This window comes from Rhinolophus sinicus, chromosome 4 (genome assembly GCF_057876585.1).
Source record: "Rhinolophus sinicus isolate RSI-liver-muscle chromosome 4, RSI-T2T, whole genome shotgun sequence".
NCBI lineage: Eukaryota > Metazoa > Chordata > Mammalia > Chiroptera > Rhinolophidae > Rhinolophus > Rhinolophus sinicus.
Window position 1 is genome coordinate 5,842,839 of NC_142504.1, and position 22,667 is coordinate 5,865,505.

The window sequence follows — 22,667 nt, forward strand, 5'->3', positions numbered from 1 at the left end:
CAAAACTATAACAAAAGCCAGTTGTAAATATTACCATGTTTAAAAAGGTTTAGTTAAATATAGATTGCTTAAATCAAATCTTGAAAGTACCTCTAATTCAATCTTTATCCTCACGAAACCTTGGATAAATCTGTTCTGGGGGAACAAATGAAAATAGTGTGTTGTTAAGATATCTTTTTCACTTAAGACAGTTTTTTTCCCCACTTTTATGGATTACATCTACAGTAGTAGAATAGTGTACAGATAGTGAAAGGTGTACAGATTATGTTCTTAATCTTGGGTATTTCCACTTGGAGAACATAGAAAACCATGTAAAGTTGGTCCTAAGAAGTTCTTAATATCTGAAATTGCCACAGACTTTTAAAGATAATGTAAAATGCTATAATGACAACAAAAAGAGGAATAATAAACCTTAGGATAATTGACTGCAAGTGTTGAGCAAAGTCCTCTGGAAAATGGGCTTGGTGTGGCTGGTGGGGGCCAGACCTTACTGTTGCCTGTCGATAGTCATCAAATGGAAAGCAGTCATTAAATTACGTCAACATCTGTGAAGCATGTGTCTTTAGTGAAGCCTAGATTGGACGGAAGAATCTGTGCTAGAAATTTACACTTAGAGAAGACCGTGTGTTTCCCTAAATACTTTAGGGCGTAAAAATGCCCTTGTTATAGGGAAATTGATAGACACTGTTAAGGGGGAAAAAATTGATGCAAGCCAAAGCAATACTGTTAGTCAAGACTGGGCAAATATTGTTGGTGGCAAGTTCCAGCAGAAGCCTGCCGAATCCATGCAACACATATGAAATGAGCAACATTTCCTTAAAAATTTAAGCTCTATATACTAGATTCTGTTATACCATCAGCAGAATTGGAAGTATTTAGTATGACTCAGAGCTTTGAAAGGGACAGCATTGCAAATAATTCTTTGGGAGTTCATTATTAACCAACAGAATTATTGCTCACTGTATCTGAAATAACAAATCTATGGCCTTGACATTTAATCAGAGTGTGAAATGTTTATTGAGTCTCGCATTTGAGATTATTACTTCAGTAGCGCCCCATTAAAGCATGAGGACATTAAAAATTTCTTTCAGACCAAGTAAAATACAAAATGCTTGTTACACATGCACAGACTGTTTCTATTCATGATTTCACATTCGGTTGCCTTTTCTTGAACATGCTTATTTTGAGGTTTTTAATGAACAGAATTGGCTTTAATGCGAGTACACAAAGAACAAACCAAGCCTTTTTGTTGTTGTTGCATGTGACAAAGGACATAGACTGTTGAGCCCTCCCAAATCTCCCTGTGGCTGATCGGTTGAGTGTAAACTATTTATAACAACATGTTGAAAGGAAGTTTCTACCTCCTGTAGGGCTGGTATTGTAACATAAGACAATTGTACACGCCTACATCACTTGAGTTGCTAAACTTTAAATAAAATGTTCTGAGTCCAAGAAGAAAGGAAGGATGATAAGGAGGGAGGGAAGAAGAAAGAAAGAAAGAAAGAAAGAAAGAAAAAGAAAGAAAGAAAGAAAGAAAGAAAGAAAGAAAGAAAGAAAGAAAGAAAGAAAGAAAGAAAAAGAAGGAAGGAAGGAAGGAAGGAAGGAAGGAAGGAAGGAAGGAAGGAAAGAAAAAGAAGGAAAGAAAAAGAAGGAAAGAAAAAGAAAGAAAGAAAGAAAGAAAGAAAGAAAGAAAGAAAGAAAGAAAGAAAGAAAGAAAGAGAGAGAGAGAAGGGATCTCTGAATCTCTGTCACCCTTCTTTTTCACTTTCTAGTGAGAGAATCTCTAAATATTGTCTATTCATGAGCATCTGCAAATCACATTGCAGCTTGACTGTCTCTTCTCTGATTTAATAGAAACTTTGATTGTTTTCTCGGATTTACATCCAGAATAATTGTTTTTGCATTTTAATATAGTAAGAAGTAGACTGAATAAATGCATAACATATTAGAACTGCTATTAAGCAAATGATTCTATGTGGTACTATTGAATGAATGTTTTCCTTTTTTCTTGTGAACAAAACACACATTTCTCCAATTACTTTTAAATTGATTGTTCTCTATTGTTGCCCAAGGAAAAGGCAAGAAAAAAATCTATTTGCATGTTCATTCCATTTCTTTAATATGCTGCAATGGAGTGGCAGAAAACTGAGCAGCATACAGGCAGGTCTTTTCCCTCCAAGACCTGTAAGGGACACTGTTATCTGCACCCTGGACGCACAGTACTTTCCCACCCTGAGACTTTAGCTCCTGTTACCTTACTCTTATTTACATTGCAGATCCCCAGTATCTTTCAGCAGCACCACTGCACCCATCCTCGCCCTGTGTGTGCGCCTCAAAATAGTGAGCCCCTAATTCAAGCGTAGGGTGCTGTGAGCCCTGGAGGGGGTTTTCATATGGCAGGAGTGGTGTGGATAGAAGAGCTAGCTGCTTGTCTGTCTGTTTCTTTGTGTATTTGTTTTTTAAGTGGCTCATTTTTCTTAGAGAGTCTTCTCCAAATCACCGAGCTTTCAGACAGAAGAGAGTTCTACTGTTTCAAGGGAGGAGAATTGAGCTCTTGCAAAAGGAGTTGACCTCCCCACATCAGACAAACATCTGGAGAATTTAAAATGTTATCAAACCTGCCGTTGAGTAAGGAGAACAATGATCCGAGCTTACACTGTTCCATTTTTTAGGGCTTTCCATGTTCTACCATGTTTCCCCGAAAATAAGACCTAGCCGGATCATCAGCTCTAATGCGTCTTTTGGAGCAAAAATTAATATAAGACCCAGTCTTATGTTATATAAAACTTGGTATTTATTATATTATATTATATTAATTTTTGCTCCAAGAGATGCATTAGAGGTGATGGTCTGGCTAGGTCTTATTTTCGGAGAAACATGGTATGCATTTACCTCCATTCTTTTAATTCCCAATTGAGAAGTCAGTGGGTAAGCCATGAATGTTCCTCCCACTTTATTAAGCGTGGAGTAGTTCCTTTCCACTGTGCATAGATGTTGGTACGGAGATGTGTTCTAAGGCCCTGCACAGTGTCCCTATGAACAGGCGATGTTATGTGTTACTGAGAGGTTAAGAATACGCTTCCAAGAAAATGAACAATCCCCTGTTTGCACCTTGCTCCTGTGTTCAGTCCAGAAAAATCAGTGTGCCAAAGCTGATGCTTTAAGAATTGAGCTCTCAGTGTGTTCCTTGGAGTATCACGCATGGGTGTGGTACATCCATCAGTGGAGTTAAGTTGGCTAAAAGAGCAGTCGATGATAAAAGTGGGGAAGCTATAAAAGACAATGGCCCTATCATATTCGTGGGACTCAGGCAATCTATATCCACCTCTTTTATATTTCTATGGATTTTTTTCTTTCCATTTGCATAAATTGGTAGTATACATAATAAAAATGCAAATGACAGAAAGCAAGCCCATTTTTAAAGCTCTGAAAAAAATAGACCTACTGTCAGGAGATCTGTTCTCTTGGGGCGGGAGGAACAATACAAATACACGCTGTATTTGTGTCTTAGAAGGTACTTTGAGGGTTCTTTTTTCTTCCAGCAAGATAAATAGCACGTGGCAGTTGCCACAGCAACCCATTTTTGTGATGTGCGGAATCAGGATGCAAAGTAGATGTAAATTGCCAGTCAATAAGTTTCTGTTGTCATCGAAGACGGGGACATATACAGTCTCATTTGGACAATTTATATACTTTCGTGGTATTTTGTTCTCATCCGCTCCTTTCTACACGATGTCATGACTTAGTATGTTGTCCCTGGGCTGCACAATTTCTGAGTTCCATACATGATGTTAATGGGAAAAACTAGATGTCAGATTCACAGAAGGGTGTTGTTGCCAGTGAAGGTTATTTGACATCTGCTTTGTCATTTTCCAGCATGTGGACACATGGATTCTTTGTTTTATCTCATGAAGAAGAACCAAATTCATTTTTAAAAGGCTCTTTAAAAGATTTTTATAATTATTTTTTTGGAAATACATATATTCAATCTATGGAGATGAGTACATTTTTTTGTCTCCATGAGTCCTTTGCTGTGGAAATAGAAATCACTTTTTGAAAGGCTACAGTCATGATTTTGCTCTTTGCGTGCTGGCAAGTGGACCCACATTTTGGACCCAACTCACTTCTAATGCTATCATACCTACAACTCCTCTCCCTTCCTTTATTCTCTCCCCCCCCCCCCCCCCGCCCTTAATAGATAAGATATTTCCTTCCCTCTGCTTGCTTTTCCTTTCTCCTGCAGTGTTCTAGAAGAAGTCATGACTCTCTCATTCTTAGGAGACTTTGCCCCTGCTTCCAATGGAATGGGAGCCTGGGTATTTGTGTGCATATTTTTAATTTGATAAGTAGTGCAGCTTATAGCTTATTAGAAAACATTAATGTCTTTTCCCCCCGCTGCCCTTCGGCCAGTCCTCCATCCATACTAACAACCCTTCTTTTCTCTACATTTAAAAACCTTTCTTTAGCATTTTTTTTTTTAAAGACCATGTAGGGGGATTGATGATGAGACTTTTCCATTACTTAGCACTATTTTAAACTATTGCTAGCAACCATGCTGAGTAGTTTTGTATATACGTATCCCCTCCCTTTTTAAACAAATATTGGCAGCTTTGAAGTGATAGCGTTAGTTACTAAACTGACAGGATAAGGGTACTCAAAATATATAAACTTGGAACACTAGCAACAGATGTGAGAACATTTCTACAAAAAGGGGTGGTATTTGGTAAATCTAAAGCAGATGACAAAAGAAATTGTTTCATTTTCTAGAACAATACTGAATTGTAGCTCACAGAACAGTACATTTCTTGGACAGCGGAACACAAGAAATGGGAGACAGAGAATTGTATGACTTCTATCTCTTCTCTACCTGGGTTTTCATCATTTCCAACTGCAAAACTAGCTCGAGCTCTGAGAAATGAAGACATGTACATGCATGCGTGAAGGAAGGAGAGAAGGAATCTTTCAGCAGGAGGATCATTCTCTCGCAAATTGGGCTTTTCAAATTCAAATTTGCCTGAATATAGTAGGTCCCAAACCAGAGATATGAGTGGTCTTACTCTCAGGAAATTAAAATGAAAATGTAGCCTGCCCCCCCCCAAACCTGTATTACAGGAATATCTCTTTTCACTGTTCCCCACACTTACCCCCAAGACTTTTTAAGTATCCAATGGAAATGCTTTATCTTATTTTCTTGCCCTCTGGCTCTCTCAGAATGGTGTTCAGGAGAGGCCTCTTCCTCTTTGTCTCTGGTTGATTCCTCATCTATTAAAAGGTGAGTGATAATAGTACCCCAGAGGGATGTTGTGAAAACAACATGCATCGAAATCTCTTAATCCAAAAAATAGTTCTTAAGACTGAACTGGAAACAGAGAAAATAATCACTAAATGGCAATCACTATCAAATGAATAATAGTCATAATAATGATTATAACTTATAGAAATTGTGGTAACTTAAACCTAGTCTGGAGGTGAAGATGTGAGAAGAGGAGAAATGACAGAGTAAAATCAAGCTATTTGAATGGAATTTGACTCTGATTTCCATAGATGGTTGTAGAATTTTACTGGACTAGTAGATTTTTTTTTCCTGGTTATTTCTATGAAAATAACTCTTAAAATGCACCTCAGCATTTGTCACCTCAGTTATGGCATGTCTTAGAAGAAGAAAATTATTGGTTACCAGTTACAAGTAAGTGTGGCTGAACTGAATTGAAATATTTATAAACTATTAAGAACTATTACCAGTTGGCGCATTTTAAAAACCATCCTGTGTGTGTGTCTGTGTGTGTGTGTGTGTGTGTGTGTGTGTGTCTGTGAAGTGTATGCAAATGTGCGTGCACACTTGTGTGAAGTTGCCACTGGAATAGACAGAGCTATAGAAGTGCATTTGTTACATATAAATCTACAAAAATGCTAATATACAAAAATCTACAAAAATGTTAATACCACTATTTTGCAGTGATGGAAGAGGACAGTTGTCACTTCTCGAGATGTGTTACATTTGGTGGGGAGACAAGTCTGACAGAGGTTGTTCAAATGTAATTTAGACATTATTCCTCACAAGAGGGATTTTTCAAATGAGTGAAGAATGAATATAGCCTGTGAAGTCATGATGACCAGTGGACACTTGATCTTGCTATCGTCAGCAATTTCAAGTTCTTATTTTAGCAAACTCAGGGCCTTGTGTGCTTATTGTATGCTACGCTAGTCTATATTAGTCTGTTCTTTGGGGAGGAAACTTACAACAATGTTTTTATAAAAATTAAAAAAAATAAGTGTGTGATGTGATTTATAATTTCAAAGGTTGTAATTATTTTGTGTTATAAATCTTCTTAGGGGCCCAGCAAAGAGGATTGGTGCAGAATGGTCTCACAGTCTTTTCTCTTTGGGGTGGAATATCCAAGAGGAATAGAAATTTCCAGTGGAATAGCCCAAAGAACGGGATCATTCTATTTCTATTTTGGAAACATATGGAACTTGCTTTTTGTACGGTTGCCTTTTTTTTTTTTTTTAATTTGTGGTTTTCTGTTTAATATATTTTTTCTCTCTCTCTTTCATTTTCCTGATTTAAAAATGAAACAAAACAACTCTCGGCTAAAGTCACTTTAGGGCACAAATTCAAAACCCAAGTCCCAAGAAATTAACATGCTTGATACAGAGCAGAAGCAACACATTACGGTCAATAAAATGCCAGTCGAAAGAGGCATCTTGGAAAGTGACTGGATGATATGTACTGGGCCTCTGCCAGACTCCAGCTGCTAAGAGGTTGTCCAAACATGGGCCCTTCACAGAGAAGGCACTGCTGAATTTCTCTATAAGGTTGAGTTTGGGAAATTTTGGTCATCACAGAGCTTAGGAAAATGAATGATTTTTTGGAACACATGGTCCAATCCTTTCTGAAGCTCTACCATCACAGTCAATGTTCTGTGAAATAACCACTAGGCAAGTATTGAATCACCTGGTTTCTGGTTCCAATTATGTATTTCAGGAGTGAAGTCACTTTGAGCAAGTGACTTCATATTTGTAAAATCTCTCTTCATTTCATGATTCTGTTGTACCAGTTTTAACTCCTTAAATTATTCAGTGGCATTTGAAGGCAAATCAATAGTCAGCGTAGAATTCACTCATTCATTACGCCAGTGGGAGTTTCTGGGTGACACTCTGTTGAGTCCCATGTGGAATGTGGTATAATATTTGAAAATATTCATGAACATGTGGGAGAAAAGGATTTTATCCATTTCTGGTAGACACTTCTCCTCAGGATACATAATTTGCCACCCTATAGGTATCTGAGAGTCAAGAAGTCATGATGGATGGTGGACCTCTTTAGACTGGGGTTACTAGAAATAGGGGCTATAGTTACCTCCGTATCACAAGCATGTTAACTAAGAGCATCTACTTGAATGTGTCCATCAGATCCCGTACAATCAAACTCTATATCATTTAGCCATATCCTGTTCCCAAACTTCTCTCGGGAAAAATACAACACAGTATGCCTCCTGTATGCGTATTTTCTACAAATTCAAGCAACTCATTGCTTATCACAAATAAACAAATTTTCCTAAAACTAAAACTAAAATATCAATGGACAAAGAAGAAGGCCTTGAATCTTTAACTGCTAGTTCTGAAACTTTGTGCAAAGAATTACTAGGGATTTTTAGGTGTTACTCTCAGAGATTCTGTGCTATAAAGAAGCACCCAAGTGCATTTGATGTGGATCATCATAGATGCAATAAACTTTACTTTTATGTTAAAAGTGAAGCAAAATGCATATGTATATAATCTAGATAATGAATGTGGTTATCCATGCTTTTGGGATATGATGCCATCAAAGACCTTGAGAGAATGACACCTGTTAAGATGAGAACCATTAAGACGATAGGTAAGTAGGTAGGTAGGTAGATGGATAGGTCAATAGATTTAGTTCTGCTTGCTGTGTCATTACATCCTTCCTTTCAGTATCTCAAGGTTCTGTTCATTAACACCGGCTGTATTCATGGTGTTGGGTAAATGGCCATGATGCAGTATGCCTAAATGAATGACTAAGCGGTGTATTATTTTAGAGTATCTCTCCTTTCAAAGATTCATAGACGCCTCTATCAAGTAAAGTACAGCGTAGCTCACTGACTGATAATTAAACATAATTATGTCAAAAGGGAAGCCCCATGCTTCAGTGAGGTTGAGAACTCAATACATCTTTACGTTCAGCTGGTGTGGGAAGCAGTGGAGGCAGCGTGCAGAGACTGAGGTACCCGTCTAGATAGGACAAATTCTTTGTGGGGCATATTTGAACTTACAACTGTTCATCCTCTTTCCGAGGTGTCCAAAACACAGAAACATATCAAGATGTTTTCAAATAATTCCCAAATCTGGTGAGCAACGTCCAGAGGTGAAGGATAGGGTTGAAACAGTGTTCTACATGTTCAATTTGCAAGATATTTATGGTAAAGAAAACTTTCCTTATTCCTTTTCTCATTTCTCTTCCCCTAAGAAACAATAAAGATCTTAGATTTTCATAAGTCCTTCTAGAATTCAACCATGGTCATTTTTTTTTAGACATTGTACTTCTGAAGTTACACACATTAATGAGAAGGTTTAAGTAGGAAATCTGCAAGTAATAGTTTTATTTGAGATTAGTTGAAGTCTATGAAATGTTCATTTTATTATTCATGAAATACTAATCAGGTTGCACGGTGTGTTAACCCCATAAAGTTTGGTTCATTATTATATAAGCTTTCCCGATCACTGCTGAGGAGCTTAAAACTATGGAAAGGGCCTGTGGCTGGATGTTTCTGCTTAAAAAAGTAAAAGGCTTCCCAGAGGAGAAATATATCGTGCTTCTTCTAAGAAATACATGATGTGAGAGGCACAATAGGAAGGTTTAATAGAATGGGCTTTGGAGTCACACCTTCAGGGTTCAACTCACGACCCTGCCCCGGGGGAAGCTGGGTAAATGCTTTCCGTTTTCAGCCTCTGTCCCCTCCTGGAGCCGTGAACTGAGGTGAGATGAGGGATGTACGGGCTTAGCCGGGACCTGGGCTGTGGTGTGTGGTGAATAGCTGTGGTGCAGCACGCCCCCTTCCTCCTCCTCCTCCTCCTCCTCCTCCCCATCGCTGTATGTGACTGTGACAAGGAGCGGGTAGAAACAATCCAATCATTTCATTCAAAATTGTACATGTCCTTCCTTATTTCTTGCATGTGTTGAGTTAGGTTATTCATGATGCACAGACATTACCCAGATTTCATTTTTCAGTTGCCTACGGACTTAAAGTTTTCAGAAATATCATCATTCTAGAAAGAAAATGCTTATGGACATGAGCTCTCTAAACTCCATTCCTAATCATTGGGAGAATCCTCAGTGATATTTTGGCCTTAATTTTACATTCAGCTGTTTCTATGTAGGACAGTCCCGTTGAAAGACTCCCCTGATAGCTCTTCCAGGTGGTCACTCAGTGAGAAGCACTTACGTTTTGCAAACAGCTGCCATGGAACACTTTACTGAAGTTTTAGGTTTGGCTCAGCACACTAGGTTTGAAAAGCGATTAGAGCTCTCATCAATTAACTTTGCCGAGCTCGAAGCTTATTAATACTGAGGAGAGTTGATGGATCCCATTGAAAATTGATGATTCTACTAGCAGGGAAATTTGCAGGCTGTCTCTAACTCCCTTGTGTAGAAGAGAATGCACAAGGAGAGGAAGGATCCACAAATTGGAATTGGACCCAGAGAAGGATTGTTCTAAAGACAATGTTGAGATGTTTGCGAAGCTTTGCATTTTTTCTTTGTGCCAGTTACTGCACTGCATGACCTCAGGTAAAGAAGCCTGTCGAATTCTACTAGACAGAAAAAATGGTGAAAGGAGAACACTGTAAGCTGCTAGTTCACGGATCTGGCTGTGAACCGGACTGCAAAACTCATTTTAATTAATCAAATGGGTGCTGATACTTAATTATATGTGAATAAGTAAATTGTCTCTCTTCTCTCAGAAACACACGATTTCTGAAGAAACAATGAATGCATGCTACAAAGAGATACTATCCTAGTGTGAGCACAATGTGTGGAATGGAGTGATTGCATTTTGGTAAACTCTGACTCCCTGAAGGCAGTGTAGACCGGCAGTATTTAGGTAGTAGCAACAAGAGGCAGTGTAGACCGGCAGTATTTAGGTAGTAGCAACAAGAGGCAGTGTAGACCGGCAGTATTTAGGTAGTAACAACAAGAGGCAGCGTTGCCCTCTGCACAAAGAGCCAAACTAACCTGGGTTCCTTCTCCTTTTCTGCCTTGAATTAGTTGAGGTACGTTGCTTTTCTTCCTTAAGCTTTATTTTCCTATTTGTAAATGGGGTTAATAATATTACTTGCTTCAGATGGTTATTATGAGGGTTACATGAGAAAATGCACGTGAAGTGCTTAGCACAGTGTTTGGCACAGAAAACGCTCACGTGTAGTAAATGAGACCTGCTAATATAATTATCATCCCCTCAGCCAGTAAAGGATTGTCTCAGAGAGAGTATGTGATCTGAACTCCGAAAGCCTCTGCTTACAGTAACTTATGGAGTAAAACATTTCATTCTTCCTTCCTTGGACCACTTTGTCCAACAGCAGCACGTGGTGGCACATTTTATAGTGTCACTGAAAAATGACACTTCATTATTTACATGGAATGTGCTTGTTCATTACAGGAAATGGTAGTTTGGCAAACACCTCACTGAGTTTAAAAAGTTAGCTGAACATCATGACCCTCTGACATCAGTAGTGTTTGTGTAAAAAATGCTCCATCAAATCCACCGTAATATAATAGTGGGTGATACACGACAAGCAGAGGAGCACATACAGATTATGTGTTTGGGAAGCTGCTCACACAAGACATTGACCTGTTGGACGAATACAGTCCAAGCTCATATCTTATAATGACATGTTATATGGTTTTCATTCAAGAATTACTAGGACTAGCGCTTCCAAGTTTTACATGTGCTCAGAATGTACTTCTTTTTCATAGGTGGTGGTAGCATTGGTTTTCTCTTTCCATCATATTGTACTTTCTCTTCAGTGATACAACACTGTAACCTATACTCAGGCCCGTTTTCACTTATCCTATTGTCTTGTTCTCAATGCCTTAGACACATGCAGTGTAAAGCCTTCACCCTTTGGCATTTGTAGAAATAAAGATATGACCTGTACAGATGTGTATTGAAATTACCCCCTACACTTATCAAAACTTCTGTAAAGGCCATTGTGGTCCCATATACTCTTTGTAGAATGTATTCAGTGTTTGGTGCTTCTGAGTGACACATTTTTGATGAAAATAGAAATAAACGTAGAGCCCACAACGAGAGGGCCAGTTTGTTTGGGGCGTATGAATATAGGGATGAGGAAAATATTCTAAGGACACAAAAACCAGTAAGACCTGTATGTCTGAAAATACATGTCTGTTTTTAACATTTTTTGAGTTTTTATTTTTTTTTCTTAACAAAAGTAAAGTGTAAATCAGTCAGCTGACAATGTAATTTAAATTCTTTGATCTCTTTGCCCCGTGAGACTGAGATACTATGGAACAACTTTTACTCCCATGGAATGAATTTACTAAAATGTTTACCTTTGTTTCTTTGTAGTCATTTATTCATTAGGTTGGTGCGAAAATAACTGCAGGGCTTTTGTTTTTGTAATTTTTAACCTTTAAACCGCGATTACTTTTGCACCAACCTAATCATTTTGTAATTTTAGAGAAAATTTGGAATAAGCACAAATCAGTCCTCTCTACCACAATGAAAATGAGGCCTCTTTCTGTGTTTTCCGTGGTCAGAATATCTGCTATTACTTGGCTCATCGGGCAGTGTGGTGAGTCCTGGGCCTCGCGGAAGGCCATTGCGTGGTCCCCGCACTAGCAGGCTCCCTCCCAGGGGCCACAGTCTCCCATCCCGGAGTCCCTGCTCGGGACACAGCAGGAACCACTGCCTCCTCTGTCACTCCTCAGGGAATGAAATCCCAAGGGCTTCAGGTCCGTGGAAATAGAAAATGTTGCCTGTTGACACTAAGCCTTTAATTGATTCACTAGGGAGTCTGGGCCTTTTCAATGCAGACCTGGAAAAAAGTGGTGATGTTCACTGTCCCTCCTAAACAGAGGAGCTGATTATCTGTGGGCTGTCTCACCTTCGGGAAGTAAAGCTTGACCTGACAGCCTGTAGAACCTGTGTTTGAGGGACATGCATTTATTTTCAGGATGACAGTACTTCTGAAAGACGAAATCTCCCCTAGAAAGGGCTCGTAGAATCAGGTGAATATGTTTACTGGTATTTTGAGGTCTTCGTGCGTCCTTTTCTCCCCAAGACAAACTAACCAGGAAGGCGATGCCCAAGAAATTACCTTTATGTTAATACTTTATCGACTGGTGTGCTTCAAGTGCCTTGGAGGACTTTGCTCGTAATTTTCCAGCCACCTGGAACGTGCCTGAACCCCCATCCCATTTTATCCAGTTTCGGAGACTTGGGACAAGCACGTGTTTGTCAGAGTTCTCATGCTGTCGGACAAGCATATGGGGGAGTAGGTAGAATGGCATGTCGTCCTTTTCTCCAAGAATAGAGGTTGGGTGTGTCTTTCTTGTTTAACTCGGGTATATCACTCGCTGTGATTTAAATTCAGAAGCACGGATTTTTCTCTGCGGAAATCTACCCACATAGTAGTATAGTATGGTTTGGCGCAAAGGATCTAGAACTTGGAGGTGTGAGTCTGGAGTGGAGTTCAGGAAAAAGGGAACGGACCTTTGCTCAGAGACTCGCGGAGTGCGAGGTGGCACTATGAGGAGGGCTGCGCCCACCTTGGGAGTCAGAAGGCCCTAGTGCCTCCACGTGTTAGCAACCCGGCTGTGACAGATCTCCAACCTCTTGGAGCGTCCTCCCCCCATCTTAAAACCTCCATACATACCTCACCGGAGTGTGGTGAGGAGACATGTCATTGTTGAAAAAGTGCTCTGGAAACAGTATAGCTCTGAACAAATATTCACAACTATGCTGTTATGTTTTGTGTCCTTCTTTACGCCCATCCCCAAAGCTCTTGTGTCAATTTCGGTTATCTTAAGCAAAACTTGGAGAGCACATTTAGAAATGGAGAGAAGTTTGCCAGAAAGGAAAACTAGGGCTGAAACTAAGGAGATATGTCATGTCTACAAAGGCTGTCACTCTAACTTTGGAAACAAAAGACTAGGGGTGGGAGGGGGATGTGGAGAGAGGGAAAGAGGGATGGCCCTCCAGAGGGGATCCTGCAGCTTTCCAGTGAGGTGTAGAGGGAAGCATGGGTCCTGAGAATGGACACTGTATATGAAGACGGCACATGTAAGTGCCTTAAAACGCTCCAGTGAAATCAGGTGAGAAAGGATGTGGAGAGCCTTCAGAATTTCTGGAAAAGCTTCTAGTGGATGATGAATAGCTGAATCTCTGAACGATAGCAGTATTATTATTAAGGTGTATGAAAACAGGACGACGCTGTACTTTTTATGACTCATTACAAGATATAGTGGACTGTATCCAAAAGATGAATTATGGGTTTGCAGTATTTGGGTATTATTTACTCAACAAGTCGTCACTGCTCCTATTGCTGACGTCTGCTTTGGCTTTAGAGTACTTGGTTATCTGGATAACATTCCCTAAGTTTTGTTATTTCAGTTTGGCACAGATATGTGCCACTCTTTCTCCCTGTTTCTTTGAAATACTGTTTGAAAGACTAATTAGGCAGACTTTTTGGGGGTGCTGGAGAGAGTCCTCTAAGACTGTTCCCCTAGGCCTCTGAGGGCTGTGTGATTTGGGGAAAAGGTGTTAAACCCTCTGGGCCTCAGTTGCTTTACCTGTGAAATGAGCATAGTAGACTATCTACAGCATGTCCTTTTCAATCCTACAACTCGATGATTAAATGGAAACATGCCCCCCTCCTACACTCCCCTAGGATGGAGCTGTGAAATGTGCTTTTATTAACTGCACCTTTAAAAATGTAGCCCTCCCTCATCACAGCCAAAGACAAATTAACATGATAGCAAGCAGGTAGTACAAACTTGAGGATTATGCAAACAGGGTAGATGGCTCCCTGGGCACTATATTCCTTCTCAGAGATCGGAGATGGGCATTTTGTCTTCTTGCTAACCCTTATTTAATGACCTCTAAATCACATCTGTTGCGATCTTTTCCTACCCCTCCCATCAAGAAAACATTTTTGTTTCTCTCTGTGACTTTCTATCCTCTGGCACCACCTATTTCCTTTGTATTGGAAATTGATCTCCTGTTACATTGTGGCTGAAGGGACAATTGTTACCGGGTTCCACTTCCTAGGTGTCTAAGCAGTCATCACTTGATCTGAAGAGGCGGGAGGGATTCACGGAGCTCTGGGTGGGATGAGTGCTCAGTTGCCACACAGCCGCGCTTTCCTCAGCTCCCCTTGCAGACCAGTATCAGAGCTTTATCTTGACAGTGCTGACAACAAGTACTAATGTATTAGATCCTGTTCATCTGCTTTTTGCAGTTTCATAGGACCAAGGCGTGATGTTGAAGTGGTTAAACCCAGAACCAGGGCTACGTGGACCATTGTAGTGGGCGGCAGCTGTGGCCGGTGTTTCTCCAGATTGGCTGCAGCTACTTTATTTTAAATTATTCTTTGGGGGCATCCTAACTGAGGCTGGAAGGAAGGACTTGTGTTTTAGTATAGCGTTAGCTGCCCTTTAACGACCTCCTGCAGATTCCCCAATGGCTACCTCATCTGTGACCATCATCAGGGACTGCTAATTAAGTAATAACATTTAACGTATATTAGTGTTAGTTTTTAAGTCAGGTTTCAAACCTTCCTGATCAATTTAATTAGTTTGCAATAAATATGGCAATGCCACGTTGCATAGGAATTTTCCACCAGAGAAAATTCAGAGTGGGGGGGAAAAAGTAAAACATGAAACCCATTTTGTGACCAAGAAAAAAAAAAAAGGCCATAGGTGTGAAAAAAGAGCAAAGAAATAATAAAATACAGTTAGTGAATCATAACTTGATCACCTTTTTCATAGGTCCCTAAATTACTGGCCTAGAAAGCTGATAGCAGTGCTTATTAAACCATTAACAGCAGTGACAACAACCAAAGAAAAAAATTGCACCTCCTCATCAGTATTCTAACTCAGTTTATTGCCCATGACAAGGGATACCCTGAAAAGACAGTGCTTTGAAGCTCATCTTGCCTGAAAGCTGTTATTTCTATATGACTGCATGACTGGGGAGGCCATCGTTACGTCTCCCAGGCTGCTTATATGTCCATCATCTGCATTGGTACATGTTGGTCAGATCAGCAAACTCACTGGCACACACTGAGCAACCACACCAGGGGCCTGGAGTGATTGGATTTGTCAGACGCAAGTGAACACGTTCTGGATCTCTGTAATCCACAAAATACGTGTGTGAGCTTGACCAAGTTTAAGGGAGTGAATCCACCATTCTTAGGTATCATTGATTGCAATTTTAAAAGAGGCTGGGTAGGAATTGAGAAAGTGGGTGTGATGTGAAAAGTTTCCCCGGAAAAGGTCTAAGAAATACTGGGATCAATGCTGCAATGCTACATTACACAGGAGTTTGCAGCCGGGAGCTTGAATACCCACTTCCCGCTTTTCCTCTCGGTTAGGAACTTAGGAGGCACCCCGAAATACCGGGTCTGTTCTGTGGCAAAAACAGCACTTGTAATGGATTGCAGGAAGGCAAATAAAGCCCTGTTTCCTCTTTGTAATAAATCATTTTGGTTTTTCTATAGATTGCAGGTGGCGTGAGAGGCAGAGTGAGCAAGCCTGCCAACGTGCGAGCAGTGCTTCAGCACCTTTCATTTTTCAGCTGAGCGAGAAACCTTTTCTTAAACTTGCTCATTTTACACAGGGAAAATCGAAGCCAGTGGCATATTGTCAGCTGCTGCATTGTCACCATTTGCAAAGGTCACTGGAATTAATTGGCTTCTTACATTACATATTGTGAAGTGGCTGATTTTTGGACACATTTATGGAAAAATGGCAGGATCTAAGTGGCTGATTATTATTATTATTATTGGTTTTAGCTCATACCATAAACTAAGGGGCTAGTGATATCTCTGAAATCACAGATACAGAGAAAAATCACATGTAGTTTGAAAGAAACAGACTCCATTAACTATTTGGTTAGTTGAACTGAAGGAGGGGGGGAGGCGTGAGCTCCAGAAGATGAAATGTAAATAATTCCAGGTTTGTTTTAGTGTCTTTACAGGCCCATTAAAGGGGGTAGCGAATGTTTCCATGTACATCCTCAATTGATGTTGTCTGTTTGAAAGCATATTTTAAGTAGCTGCTTCCTTTTTGACAAGACTGGAAGTATACATTAACCCACACTGTCTTCTACAAATCATTGCTACACGAATGCTCATAGTTTACTGAGAGTAATTGTGTCTCAAAGGCATTGCTTCTGAAACTCAGGAGGAATGTCGGTTAAGGAGAGTATTTATAGGACCAGGACACACTATTTTCTAGGTAGATATTTTGAATCCTTATTCTCCCCTTCTTATTTTTCACACGATCCCCTTTTCAGTAAATTAGGAAGGTTCTACTCATATTCATGAAGCTGCTTTTACTAAAATTATAGGCTCGGAAAACAAGGACATATTGTTAAAAATGAATAAATTAGAGGCGAATTAAGCTATCCAGCTCAATACTGGCAAAGGAAATACAGCAGTTGGTTTGAACAAACAGTCTTCTTAAATGGGAAATGTGCATTAAAGCCATCCTGCTGTGAGGCTGTTAATTACCCAAGAAGATAGCAACTCTTCTGGTTCATGGGATCCTTTTGCCTAGTGTGTGTGGGTTCCAGCTGTATTAGCAATCAGACATTTGCACCGTCCCTTCAGACCGGCGAGAGGATGTTAGTAAAGGGAAGTCATTTACTCCAACCCCTGAGATGTAGCCTGGCAGAAATTCAATAACCGTTTGTGATATGCTCATGCCCCACTCTGCTCCGTGGTTTTAGCCATTGACACACAGCGACATTTGCCTTAATCTCCATCCACTAGGTGAAAGGAAAAAAAAAAAAAGCCCCAATTGGGAGGTTGGTTTCAAAACAGCATGATGTGTGATCTGCTTTTCATTACAACTAATGTGAAGGAAAAACAAGGGGAAAAATCCTGCGCCCCCTCCCCTTCTCTCTTCTCTCTTACTGTCCCCTTCTCTTCTCTCTCCCTCCTCTCTCTCTTCCCCCCAGCATGGCTTTCTCTCTCCCACGCACATCCTCTGATGGGCGTTCGAGCTAGTAAATGCATGTAGGAGAATCGCGCACTCCTAGCTAGGCATGCACAGAGCCCCAGGGCTTCTGCATTTGAATTTCTTCTCCAAAGTAAAAGGGAAAGACAAATGCTCTTAGATTTCAGGCAGGAAGCAAACATCAAAGGAGAATTTAGGTGTAAAAAAGCAAGCATCAACTAAACAAGGAAACAGGGAACATTTCAATAGAAATGTGGATTTCAAACTTACCTTGCCAGAGCAGTTTCTGTGTCCCCACCTTCTGCGTCCCCGCGCATGGACCCCTCAGTTCCTCAGTCGCGATCGTCACATGGCTGTGGTCTGCCGGGGGGAAATCGGTGCTCGTGTGCGTGGAATAAAGTAGACGCACACATGTACTATGGAGATGCACGCCCGCCAGCGCACATTTGTCTCTGCTCTAAAACGGACAGGCAGGCCGGTGGCTGCCGCCGGGCTCGCTCGCGTCCCCCGGAACGCGCTGGGTCTGCAGGCGGAGGCTCTCCATCCAGTGCAGACGGAGCCTGGGAGCTGGCCCTCCTTCCCTCTCCGCGTCCCCGGGGCGGTCAGTGCTGCAGCGTCCCCCGATCAGCTGTCACACTGACATGGTGCTGCCTGCTCGGCGCTCATTAATAACGGAGCGCCCTCCGCTCCCCGGAGAGCAGCCAATCGCTTCGCACTGCCGGCGTGGAGCGCTCGCAGCTGCCCCCGTCTGGTTGGCTGCAGCCGCCTGTCTGTCCTATGACACTGCTGCTTGGGATACAAATAAATGAAACAGGTTTGCATCTTTTCCTAGGTACCACTTCTTCCCGCCCCCTTCCCTCCCACCTCCCTTCCCTTCCCTCCATCCTTCTTCTTTCTCTCCTTCCTTTTTATGAGGGGGAGGAATTTGGGGACAAGTTTTCCCATGTTCAGGTTATCAGTCTTTCATAGAAACTGTCTTTTCTCTCTGAAAACAGCAGGGCACACTACGAATCCGAATTTCCCAAATATTCAAAACCCCTGGGCGGGACGCAGAGCCTCCGGCGCCCGTCTGTGGGGCCCAGGATGGCTGGGTTATTTAAGACGAGCTGCTCGGAGCCCTTTAAGTGGCATTTGGTCCGCTCCAGGCCCTACTTAATTCAGCGTATGTGCTTACTGTTCAATAACACCTTAAAAAAAAAAAAAAAGCAATGCCATTTCTTATCTGAATTGACCAGATTTTTTAAATAAAGCATGTATTTGCTTCTCTATCATTCACAACATTGTCACATGAGGTGATATTTTTTAAAAATTTGTATTTCCAATTACATTCACTCACTTCTCTATATGTGATCCAGTTATTCTGCCACATATGAGTGAGCATGTGTTTGGGGTGTGTATGTGGGTATCTGTGTTCTGTGTGTGCGTGTGTGTAGGGTGTATGTTTTACTGTTCTGGGGGGATATTTCAACTGTAATAGATTAAATCCTCAAGAAAACTTTTTTTTTTTTTTTTGGATTCTTAGACCTACTAACTCTGAATGTATATTTACCAGGAAAATATACTCTAAACACCACATACATAAAACACTGAATTAACAGAAATTGGGAAAAGAAACACAGAAAAGCATAGCAGTGTATATTTCTGCAGGAACACCTATGAATAAATAGACAGCAATGTAAAAAATGCATGTTTTACAGCCTTAATTAGGATACTAGAGAAACATCTTGTTGATAAGAATGGAACACGAGGATTAATTTATCAACAGGTCAAAAGCGGGCTAAATTCATGACTCCAGCCCTTGTTTTGAGAGACTACCCTCTAGTGGAGTAAAAACAAATGACATTTTCAGGTTATTAGATTTACTTGGAGGGGGAAAAAGCTTCACATCTGATTGCTCTGTGTTTACTGAAATAACATAGACCGGTAGTTTGCCGTTATGCTGATATCAGGAACTTAACAACAAAACAAAACAGCAGTTTTGTTTCTATTCACTAAATATTTTCACTCTAGTTTTCTTTAAAAAGTTCCAAATGCTTTATATTTTCCATCTAGAAAAATTTATTGAAATGGTTTCTAAACTTTTGAATAAAAATGAATTCAAGAGAAAAGTTACTTCTCACTTAATTTAATTAGTACCTATTTCAGAATGTTATTGTAAAGTTTAATCTCTACTAGACACTCTAGTGTTTACTCTGTAAATGTTAGGGGTCTTTGGTCAGACGCTGGGGGTGTTGTCATGGAATGTATCTAACTTATAATTTAAGGTCCTTGTGATAATAGAAACAATCATCCTTATTCTCCTCCTCCAATTTTACTCTCTCCACCTCCAATTTCTTGCATATTTCAAATCATTTCAACACTTGAAGGATTTTATTGCCACACATGGAATAATTATATAAAAATATGATAATTATTTGAAAAAGGAATTTTAGTTTTATACCATTCACTCCTGAAGCATATCACTTTGGTTGATTGGTATTGATTGTATAATTGACAAACCCAGTAATCAAACCAATTATAATGCACTCCCATAATGATGGTAAGTGGTGATAATCAAACATATATATGATTAAGCTACTTTCTTGGTTTGTAAATGAAACCAACAACGATACCTAGTATTTTAAATTTCAGACTCTTTCAGAAATCAAAGAAAAATCTAAGCTGTAACTCAGTGAGAGTTTAATATTTTTAATGTTCCCTTATGTTATACCAGAGGGAGTTGTTTTAACTAAATTGCTGTCTTTTCTGGCACATAGGACACTGGATGGCTTTTCTTGCAGTTGTCTTTTTGCTGTGGACATATGTTAAATTCAAAAGATCTCATACTCATTTTTATAAATTTAATATCATGGCACATTAGAAGTGAGATTTCAATGTAAGAAAGAAAATAGCCCCGGCTTTCGGTGAAAAGGATGAGTATCTTGGTCTTTGGCTGTAGTTTTCTTCTTGCTCTAACAACATCAGCAGCTTAGCAGAATCAGTGTTTGTTTCCGGTGATTTTCACTGATCAGTCAGGTCTGTCATTTACTGGAAATACCAAAGGCGGCTCTCCAAAAAGGTGTGTTAAAAACTTATTTAGTTGTCACATCTTAATGAAGTACCATATGAAGACATTAAATTGTGGCTGAATAAGGATTTCAGGGCTTTTGAAGTAATGTAATTGTGAATGGTCATCAAATTATGAAAACAATCAAATCTTCAGACTCTAGTGCCCTGAGTTCTAAGAGACCAGGCGATTGTCTGGGTGCCCACAGCTGAGCAAGAAGGAGCACCCCCGTCAGGTCATCCAAGGTTTTTTTCCCCATGTCACCCTCTCATGCACTGGAAAATGGATCTATGTCCGTTTTTCATTCTTTTCCTCCTTCTGTTGTCTTTCTTTCTCAGATTTGTTTCCCTTAAGAATCTACTGAAACTTCAGAGAAGTTTCACCTTGCAGCTGTCCTCTGTTACACGGCTGTACATGTCAGCTGCCTGGCGATCGATGTCTGCAGGGTTTCCTGAATGAGTATTCAGTTCTAATGAAAATGTATTGAGATAATTTTAAAACATAAATGTATAATTACAGTCCTGACATGTTGTTGAAAGAGTTCTGCCTTCATGATCAAATAAGAAATTACAGGAGTACAATAAATATGTATTAACTGATTTAAGGCTGAAGTTATTAATTTGTGAAGGCTTATTGCTCTTTCATGGACTCCTGGGCAATGGTTTTCTGGGGTTTTGTTTTGTTATCAGAGAAGCAGTGGACTTTCGTTAGGGAAGTGGTCTGGGCAGTGGTCAGAGTGTGGGTTCTGAGGACAGACTGCCGGGTCTGAATGCTTTCCCTCCCACTCCCTTGCTCTGTGACCCTGAGCGAGAACTTAACATCTCTGTCTCTGTTTCCTCCTAGGGTTGTTAACAGGATTAAAGTAGGTAATATGTGTGAAAGCTCAGAAAAGTATCTGCAACATAGTCAACTTGAATGAATGGTTGACATCACCATACCGTCATCATCGTCCTCAACATCCTTTGTTCCAACTTTCCCCTTTGTTTGGAATGACTTTCTCCTTCTCTGCCCAGTTGCTGTGGAATCTTCTCAGACCTTCTAACAAGATACAATCTCTTATTTGACCCAAAATAGCATTCTTTATTCCTCCTGTCACTTTTTTTGTATTATAGTTATTTCTATAATTTGAGTCATTTCCCCTTTTAGCTGATAAGATTCTTCTGGGGGGGGTCTATATCTCACTCACCTTTAAGCTCCATAGCACATAAAACATGGAGAAAACAAGCTTGTTGAGTACTAACTGTCTATGTTTAAAAGTGTTTTAGTCTTTGTAACATCTTTACAGGATAGATCTTTTTATCCCTATTTGACTGCGTAGAAACGTTGGCTCAGAGGAGGGAGGCTACTTGCCCAATGTCCCCCCAAACTACTAAACAACGGGGCTGAAATATGAACTCAGTGCTGTGTGTCTACAGCGCCAAGCAAGGCTCTTTTTATTGCACAAGGCGCTCGATTTTCATTTGTAAAATAAATAAATGCTTGATTGATGACTGAGCCAACCAACTCAATGTAGTCAGCAACAAGGGAGGCTAAAAATAAAAGACTATTTTTAAAAAGGAATGAGTTTTATGCACTAGACAGTGGGTAATTTTATATAGTTGTGATTGTTCAGTGTTAACGACAGAATTTTTATGGCTGGCACAATTTGAGAAACAGCTCTGAAGAAATGCAGTGCCTAATGGGAAGGATGGGTTGAAATCCGCAGAAAGCTAAATAGATACGAATGGGCCACTGATGAGGAGGGGTTGGCACTGTGCTGGGAAGATCTTCAGTGACATGTCCTTTGTCATCTAACTCTGATAGCAGATTGGCTCTGAAGTCAGAAACAGGAGGGAAGGTGCATGGCTGTTTGTTAGAATGTTGAACTAAAGAAAGTTGGATCTGAGTTCTCACTTACTTTTTCAAAGGACTTTTGAAAGCTAGGATTGGAGGGAAAAAATGAGAGCCTCATGTAACTGTAGGCCTTATTTTTAATGAGGGGTATGACTCCAGTTGAAGAACGTAAGTGATGTCACCACTCAGGAAATTCACAACCAAGAATGAGGAGGAGTCGTAAATCAAGGAGCTGAGTCTCTGTCTGTCTGTCTGTCTCTTCCTCAGCCTCCTTTCTCCTTCCTTCTCCTTGTCTTTCTGCATAGATCCAAACTGTCTTTCATTTCGGTTTCTCTCCAAGCAGCTCTTCATTCTTCTGTGTCAGAGGATTGACTTTTACTTCTTCTCTCGCCGTGTAAATAAATAAATAGTAAAACATTAAATATATATATATACATATATTATATATAATATATACACACATATATACAGTGTATATATATATATATATATATATATATATAATTATATATATGTATACTGTATATATGTGTGCATGCAGATATAAATAAAAAGAAAAATATCAAA

The 22,667-nt window shown here is 40.1% G+C and overlaps 2 protein-coding genes across 3 annotated transcripts in view; one reads left to right on the top strand and one right to left on the bottom strand.

Annotated features, from left to right (window-relative positions):
- LRRN3 (leucine rich repeat neuronal 3) overlaps positions 1-17,915 on the bottom strand; it is a 36,113-nt gene extending 18,198 nt beyond the window's left edge. Inside the window, exon 1 of the mRNA XM_019726339.3 lies at positions 17,492-17,915. The gene's annotated coding sequence lies outside the window, so the exon portion shown is untranslated. The remainder of the gene's footprint in view (positions 1-17,491) is intronic.
- IMMP2L (inner mitochondrial membrane peptidase subunit 2) overlaps positions 1-22,667 on the top strand; it is a 691,614-nt gene that overhangs the window by 352,743 nt on the left and 316,204 nt on the right. The gene's annotated exons all lie outside the window — the stretch shown is intronic.